A 9337-nucleotide genomic window follows, 5' to 3' on the forward strand; every position below is an offset into this window, starting at 1 on the left:
GTATTTATCTATCTTCGAAATCAATCATTATTGAACGTAAGTCATGCAACAAGATTAAATAATACGGCATTATTAATAGGTGATATTGATGACACAACACCATATTTCCATAACGCTGATGTTCGTGGACAACTTCGACGGTCGTATAGGAAGTAGGAACAGCCAATGATTGTTCGCTGCGTACGCAGATTGCGCCGGCGTGTCAGCTGTTTCATTCAAAACCCACCATGACGACTACGTTCAATTTACAAACAAAAGAATGGACAAAATTAAATATACAAGGTGTTTTGAGATATCAAAGTAAATGTATCAAAAATTATATCAAAGTTACTTACAAATCCAATTAATGTTACATTCTAGTTACATCCTAGTTACGGGATAATTGATTCCGTACATCAGATTTTTTTTCCCTTATAGATATCTTCATGAGTTTTCATTATGTTTTTACACCTATGATTCAATCGTTATAGATAGGAACAATAGTGACGTGAAATACTCTAATAGCTATAACATTCTCTTAAAATTTCTATAAAAAATGAAAATATTACGCTTTAAAATACAAAACAATTTTAGTTAGTGTCTTAGACGTTACCAAAAAGCTTCGTGAAAAAAAATGACTTGAAATTAATTAAAAGAGACTTGAAACGTATCTATGATATATCATTGATTTCTGAGACTTGAAACGTATCATCTATGATATTCGTTGATTCGCGAGAATTTTAATTATATTTCCAACAACACAAACTTACATGTATCTTCCGTGTGTAGATGGGACAAAGATTTAAGGTAAGGGCGAAAGGAGGAGGGTGCGCTCGAATGGACGCCCCTGCGCTCTAGTTACGTCACTGGTCGTCTAATCGTCAGGCACGCGTCGTCATAGTGAAAATCCGCCAGTTACAACGGGGTTGCAGGGAAGCGCACGTCACGTTCTCGGTGTCGCCGGTACGAGCGGCTTTTCCTCGGAAGCAGCGAGCGTTCGACAGAAAAAAAAAAAGAATAGGTGTCTCGAGAAAACATCCCGCTAATAATTGGCCGTTTATCCGGTGAGAAAACCGGTATACGGAACGGAGCTGAGCTGAGCGCGGCGCAACGCGTGGAGGCGGAGCGGAGTACGCTCCTCATCGATCCTCTCAACGACGCAGGTAAATCCCGGGTGTGCCCTTATTCTCACGATGGGGCGAGCCGTAACGAAACCGGCCGCGAAAAACCGGCAAGGTTCGAAAAAGAAAAGAAAAGCCGAAAACTAGATCGGATACGAGAAACGTGAATTTCGGGAGGAAACCTTAACTTGATTTCTGCGAATATTAAACAGGGGGTCTGCGAATTCTATCACGTTTTTATTCTCGCGATAGAATATGTTTTACAATTTTTCTTTCGATATATTCCGGGGATAAATATCGGACAACCGATGAAGATCAGCAAGATATGCGCAGGATTTGAAATGAGGGAGGAGTTGCAGGAGTGTCGGAAACATAAAAAACTCGAAGGACACTTTAATTTATTGTTACGGATATGAGAAAAAGATTGAAAAGATAATTATAATAGGTTTCTTCGTTGCAATAAAAAAAAACAATTTTTTTATCCAGTGATTTCGGTATTCGTGACCCGGTAGATAAAGTCTGACATTTACGTATAAATGACCTCCCACACTTCGATATACCACCGTTAAAAAATCGATAATGCCGATGAGGATAAGAGAAATCTATAGCAAGAGAATTCTACGTTGGTGTGAAATATCACCACTGTATATTGGCAGGAGGAAATTGCAATAGCTTTGTAGAACTAATAGTTTCATACAACTAAATTCCCAACTTAAATGAAAGAGCTTTCCTTGTATGCAAATTCATTGCTGCACGAAGAATGAGTCGTGACAGCAAAAGATTATAAATTTCAAATAATTTTCTCTAATTTATAAATTGCTCTGACTCATAAACTGCATTCCGATATTTTTACATGTCATAGAATATTCGTTGTGCAGTTCGTCTTTATCATCGATTACGAATATACCTACGTAGTATACGAAACCTTCAATTATTGTTTACTAAAATCTTGTAAAAAAATTTCCTAATAATTCCCGGATTTTTTCAAGGTATTTTTATTCAAAATTCCAAATCAGATTAAAGAATTTTTTAGAGCATCGCAAATAAAGTATATATTGAAAATTAGTAAAAGATAGGAATTTCATAATAGATACAGTTTTAGAATATATTTACACACTGAGAGTAAAGTGTTCTAGATGTTAATAAATATTCGGTTAAAAATAGAGTGCTAGTTAAATATCCTTACTAAATGTAAACATATATTTTTTTTTATTTGGTACAAAAACTATTAGTTTAATTTTTAACTATTATTGTTTCTTATTTAGCAAATATTTCTTTTTCGTAAATAAAGATTATATTAGTAAAAATAAAATAATTATTTATTAAAATTTTAATAAATAATTAGAACATTTTTCTCATTGTATTATTTCTACAATTGAAGCCGCAAAATCTAATATAGGGAAGGCACATTAAAATGTAATCAGTGAACTACTTTATTCTGAGAGTCTTCCACTGTCATTTTAATTTTTTTATATAAAAACTTGCGAAATGTACGAAAATTCATAAATATACGCGAATGTATATGTCATATTTATTGTCAATATTTTTTATTATTAAATAAAAAAGATCAAAGAAGCAATGCTTTCAGAAAAAAAGAAAGAATTTAAATTTAATTTAAAAGTAAAATTTACCCGAGTTCCGATAAAATAGCAGGAGAATTCCTGATTTTCAAGGATAGAGAAAAAAATATCTGATAATTTCAAGTTTTTCAGGTTTTTCCAGATAGTAAGCACTATGTATTAAAATATAGCACAAATAATCTTTACAAAAATCCGTTTTAATACTGAAAATTGCTTATTTTGAATATTAATCACTAGCTTCCAGCAGGCCGGTACAAAAAGGAGTACTGAGAGTGCTAAGGGGCTCCAAAAAAAATCAGCAAGAAAAGAAAAATTATTACTTTATATAATAAAAAATAATCTGGAAGAAATATTCCTAAATATAGGCATAGCTTTACAAATATATTTCACTCTACCTATAAATGTTAGGCTAAAAGAAGTTTCAGAGAATAAATTAAAATTTACAAAATCATTTTACGCTCTACAATTGGACAAGAAAGGCTAAATGCTTGTTCAATGTTTTCTATTAAAAATGAAATAATTAAAGACTGTAATTTTGATTCCTTAATCCAATAGTTGGATAGAGAAAAGTTTTTGATTTATGAAAATTTTAATTATACCATAAAGTTTATAAAAAGTTTCATTATACTTTTTTGTTATTTTATAAACTCTTTAAAGTTTTTTTAATACAAAATTTATATGGACAGATAGAACTCCATCTTTACTTTTACACTAGAGCCCCAAAAACTCTTTGCACGGTCCTACTTTCCAGTATTAAATTTCTGTAAAAAGCACCCGCTATTAAATTCATAATGTCAATTATACCTAATTTGAAGAATTTTTAATCATTTCTATAGGTCGCCACTGTTCCTATCCGCAATGTATCGTTAATTTGACTGAAATAGTAAAGATAAACAATTTAACTCAAGAAAATGTAATTATTAAATTTAATTTGACTCAAATTTAGTTTATTATTTACAAAATACATACGTTAATATGGACAACGTTTACTTTGAAATTAATCACAGAAATGGATTGATTTACATTCTGACACATAAATGGAAGTTAAAAATAACAAAATATTATTTAACTCAGAAATTAAGTTGCTCCTTTAATAATAGTACATAATGAGAACTAATTTATTTTTATCCTTTAAAAAATCTACGAGAACGGAGCGGTGTTGCTCAATGATCGGGTGAGTCGTCAACTTTAACGGGAAGAATATCTCGCTGTACATTGCTCAAGAAACGAAACTGTGACTAAGTCCCCAAGTTATGCTACTCAGCGATAAGTGTAATGCGAGATAAGTTACACTTATCGCTGGGACCAGGGGAGAGTAAGAGAAACATCAATCAGTAAATTACCCTTGCTACTATTTGTCGGAATTTTTACAACTAGATAATGATTAAGGATACAGTCAACGTGATGCTACAAATGTTTTGAAGCGCTTTTTGATTGATCAATTAGCCAAATTCTTTTTTCTGATAAATCAAATGCTTTGAAGCATTTGTATTATATTTGAGACTTTCATCGCACCTTAATTTACACTTGTGTACTATTTTTACTTTACACACACAGATCATCGAGGACAGTTAAACTTCTCTCCTGAACGCCAGTTCATCGGCCGACATGTATATATGTATATCGATCCATATTTTATTCCGCGATATTGCTCGTTCTCCTTTAAGACTTACCGACCTCGCAGGTTGCACGAACCGGCTACATGTCTAGCCACATAAAAATTTTATTAATAGCAGTACCTGCATTTTAATAAGTCCATATCGTTTCCTAAGCACCTAGGAATATTTTACGAAAGATGAAAAAATATGAGATTAAGTAACCGAACTTGTGGTTCTAAAGTAGAAATAGCTTTACTTCTAACGTTTTACTTTATTGACAATATAACTCTTACGTAATGAACAACATAAACTTATTCTTCCGCAGTTAATGAATGTAATTAACGATTGAGTGAAATTGACACGAAAATTATACCCATAATGTAATACGCACGGTAAATTGCACCGTGATAGAGCTGCATCATTTACTGTTATAAATTATACCTTAAATGCCGGTTATTTTCTAAGATAATAAATAAAAAAATTAATGAGAATATTCTGATACTTTGCGCTCACTTATTATATATTCGAACACGTTCCATGCACGAAATAACATTGTCACAAATTGTATTCAGCTCACGAGTCTCTGCGCTTTCCTTCTTGGTAGCTCAACAATTTATACAGGCACTAATTAATGCAGCACATTAATAGACTTCTTCACACATATTTCACAATTCCATGTTCAACATGATTAAGCAAAAAATTCAAAGGATACTAGAACATAAGTGAGCAGAAGAGATCCACTGGCAACATGATTCATATCGATCGCTTCGCAAGAATTCAATATCGCTCGGTTTGTAAGAATATTAACCTACGATAAAACCTTGATAACACGATAACTATTGGAAATTAGAGACTCTCCAGCATGGAATCAGAAGTCTATCGTGCTTCGCTCATTCGTGATTATCTATCCACTTCCGGTGGCTGATACAAAGGTTTATTATAGGTATTCATTATTGAAATATTTATAGATCGGATGCTAGTATTGTATGACGCTCGTCATTAACTATAACAGATATTTTCCTGTGGCGGAACAAATTCTCTTTGATGGATAGACTACGTACGGAATGCCAGCTTTGTTATCAAACACAAGGCTTATCGAGTGAACGTCAATGATGCGTGCGAATCATGCAGTCGTCGTATGCCTTCACTCTTTAGAACGGAAATGCGAAGATGCGTAGCGGCCGATAAGACAAATCGTGACGTGAAATTCACTCGTACGATAACACGGAATCTTTCCATTCTACCGATTAAAGACGAAGACATTGCCATCACCGTACCGACCTTGGCACGATAATGACTCTTGGCGCAGTTTGACGCCTTGGTCTCGCAAGATAACGAGAATGTTTGAATTATGATTAACCGACGCGCGGAAGTTAACTATCTTCTATCTCTCGTCTTAACAACAGATAAGACACGCATTAGTCCCCACACTTGTTTTTAATTCACGTAATATATATTTGTTCGAGTTGTTTGCATTCTTTGCACTCAGCATCTTCGCTCTTTCTTGTCAATGTCCGAATAACATGTTATATCGAATATATCTCGTTTTACGTGTAGTAGAATTTTTGAGGATTTCAAATAATTCGAACGGAGATTTACGTGTATTACAAAATGACGAAAATACATGAAATCGTCTGTTTTTGTTTATCAAGCATCTTTACGATAACGGAAAAGTTTCAATCGCACTGATGGAAAAGATCACCCGCGTAGGACCCGCGATATGCGTAACCTCATTGCAACACTCAATGTATTTAGATTGTATAATATCACGACAAAATGACGTGCGACTTTTATGTTCTTAAGATACGTGACGTCAAACAGCCTACATCCAAGGGGATGCCCGTCCGCCAGAACAGTAAATTATCTGGAGACATCCAGTTCTTCAATTACCTATATATCTGTATAGAGATATAACACCGAGTAAAAAATACTCGTCGCAAAGGACCTTCTTTCAATCAAAGAATATTTTTATACAAGAAATATAATTAGCTTAATTAAATATATTTAACTATATTTAGTTAATTTTATAACTTAATTAAAACTTAATAATGTTATAAATTATTCGATTACAAATATATTTTCTCATTTTTCTTCTTCGTTTTGCTGTCCACCATTTAAATTTTTTTATAATATTTTTAATATTTTCTGTTTTAAAACACTGATTTTTAAATAAATCGGTATTTATACATACTCTTTTCATCAGATGTTTTTATTTAAAAAATAACGCTATTATTCAAAAATAATTATTACGAAGTGTTGAGTTGTTTTTGTTATCTTATGTTAAAATGAGTTATACAGGGTGAGATAGCTAAAACAAATTACCGAAATATGTCAAAAAAACTGAAATCTGATATGGATAAAAATGTTTTAGACAAAGAAATTATAAAGTTTAAAGGGAGATCAATTATGGTAGAATTAATTTATGGTAGAATTAATAATTTAATAAAATTAATTTTTCATAATTATATGTATAAGGCCTGGTTGCACCAACGTTACTTTAATTTTAAGCGGGGCTTAAAACTCTTTTTATTCCTGTCTCTTTTCGGTTTTAAAACGAGATAGAGAGAGTTTTAAGTTTCGTTTAAAATCAAAGTAACGTTGATGCAACCGAGTCTAAATGTCATAGTCATTTTTTAAAATGAAATTATAATTAAATATTTTAACGTAATAAAATTCCTCTAATTAGAACGTGCTCCACCCTGTATATGTATATATAGAGTATTACATATGCGATATTGTAAATTAATTATCTACTTGAAATGAGACTTCACTCCAGATTAAAAATTCATGATAATCAAATTATTATAATTAGTCGAAAGGATCATAAAAAATATTAAAACGAAGAAAAATTAACGTGAGTGAAATTCACGTAGTTATTTTTAACCTTTCACAAATTAGCAACAGAATGAAATATCAGGTTCTGACTGCGACCTCGAATACTCTTGGATAGTCAAAAAAGTCTACATTTATCACGCCAATAAAAAATGGACTTAAAAATATATATGATTGAATTTTGCAACTACTAGCAGACACTTTGTATCTATTCTGTCATGTTTTTATCTTCTTTCCTGTCATTTTTTTTTCTATGCAAAATAATTATCCTTAACTCGACGCGTAGTATATTTTATCTCAATTCGCAAAGAGGTTGACAGTGGCACCTTTTTTAAGCTCTCTCCGTCTATATTCTTTCTTTGTTGCGCGCAGTAACCTAATTATAGAATGGAATTGTTATCTAACAACCTCGCAAGTAACGACGCTTACGCATTTACACAATCTTACGCTTCTCGTCGTTCAATAATTTTTTTTTTACTACTCCGCAAATATCAGTACGCGATTACGCAGTAAAATTTAACGATCCCTATCACTTTTTCATTCTACTTCTACATCTTTCTCTCTCCCTCTTCCTCAATCGCGTTATCGATCGTACTAAGTTCGCATATCGTTTTGCGTCAAACCGCATAACGAGGTTGATTGCATTACTTTAGGAACGTGCGACGATATCGACAGAAATGGGATATCCAAGATTTCTGACTGCAGATGAAAATAAGTTGATTAAATATAGAAGATTAAAAATAAAAGGAAAAAGAGGCGGATGATTACTTTAATCGATTTAATTGCTAATTGGACTAGTCAAGGATGAAAAAATAAAAAATCAAACGAGTATATTTATACATATTGCATGTCCTAGAATGTTATATATAAACGAAGTCACTCTCTGACCAACCTGATAATATTATTTCAGAATTATTATTACTATCGAAAATCAATCTCTAAAGGATCCACGTCCACAATAGGAGTAATATGGTAGTAAGTTGTAAGTCATAAGAAATTAATTAATCATGCTCGAATGTGAGGAGAATAATCGACTAATTGGTCAATTTCTTGTAGTTTATAGCTTACTATATATACAATATTGCTCTCATTGTAGACGCATTGTAGCTATAAAGCTAATTCAACAATAAGATCGTAAGAAATTAACCAATCATACTCGGCTATTTTCCTCACATTTGACTGCGATTGATCAATTTCTTGCTTACGACCCTATTGTAGAACCCTAATTTTAAGCAGAATCATTATTACACTTACGCAAATTTAAGAAACATCATATTTACGTCTTATATAAGCGCATGCGTTCGTATTCGCAAGCTGTATGTATATTAATGAATGCGCGTGTCAAAGACATAATCCTTTCATAGATGATTAACAGATAATATAATATGTTAGCACAAAACAAGTTTTGTTGCATTCTTATGAATATCGATAAAAATGCAAATGGCGCATGACCGAATGATGTAATCAATATGAATTGATTGAACGACGTTTATTAATTATTTATTATCTTTCAACAAGTTGACAAATACACGATTAAAATGTTTCGTTAAAATCTTCGTGTAATTTGCGTCGAATCTAAATACTGTAAATGCTAAACGTGATGTTCACGTAACATTACGTGTTTAATGACAGATAATCATCTGATTCTAGGATTGTAATGTTTATGAGTTACATGTTTAATGATAAACCGATTTATGCGCTCGAACGATAACAGTCCGATTCTAAGATTTTAAGCACGCTTATGTGCTGAATGATTACTAATAAATAAATTCATAAACAAAATAGTATAATATAAATTATTTGCAAAATAAATTATTGTCAAGCAAAATTTAATTCGACGCCATAGTTTTTAAAATATTAATATTACATGTAGAGAGACTCATTCTCACATCTTTGGAGACGAAATTTTGTCAATATAAAGTTCATGTAATGTGTTTAGCCAACGAATGGGATTTTATCTCCTGGAATACACACCACTAGCTTCCTTTTTTAACCGCTGCGCAAAACCTATTTTCTCGTAACATGCTTTAGTATAACACAAAGAATATCGTGATGTCATAACATTTCTACCGGACGAACTCATAGTTGAAACATTTGTATTGTCTAATGTACTTTGTTCCCAAGTTTCTTGTGCGAAGCATATTATTTCAATGTCTTGTTTTAATTGTTGCTATAAAGTTAGTATAAAGCAATTATTTTTCAATTAATTTATGTGAGCTGTTACAAG

The 9337-nt window shown here is 32.1% G+C and overlaps 1 protein-coding gene across 2 annotated transcripts in view; it reads left to right on the forward strand.

The window, feature by feature from the left end:
- The first annotated feature begins 887 nt into the window (after positions 1-887).
- The window catches only part of LOC108747754 (putative glutamate synthase [NADPH]), a 36609-nt gene continuing 28159 nt past the window's right edge, over positions 888-9337 (forward strand). For both annotated transcript variants that reach the window (XM_018485470.1, XM_018485472.1), the window contains exon 1: positions 888-1142. The gene's annotated coding sequence lies outside the window, so the exon portion shown is untranslated. The remainder of the gene's footprint in view (positions 1143-9337) is intronic.

This window comes from Trachymyrmex septentrionalis, unplaced genomic scaffold (genome assembly GCF_001594115.1).
Source record: "Trachymyrmex septentrionalis isolate Tsep2-gDNA-1 unplaced genomic scaffold, Tsep1.0 scaffold20, whole genome shotgun sequence".
Classification (NCBI taxonomy): domain Eukaryota; kingdom Metazoa; phylum Arthropoda; class Insecta; order Hymenoptera; family Formicidae; genus Trachymyrmex; species Trachymyrmex septentrionalis.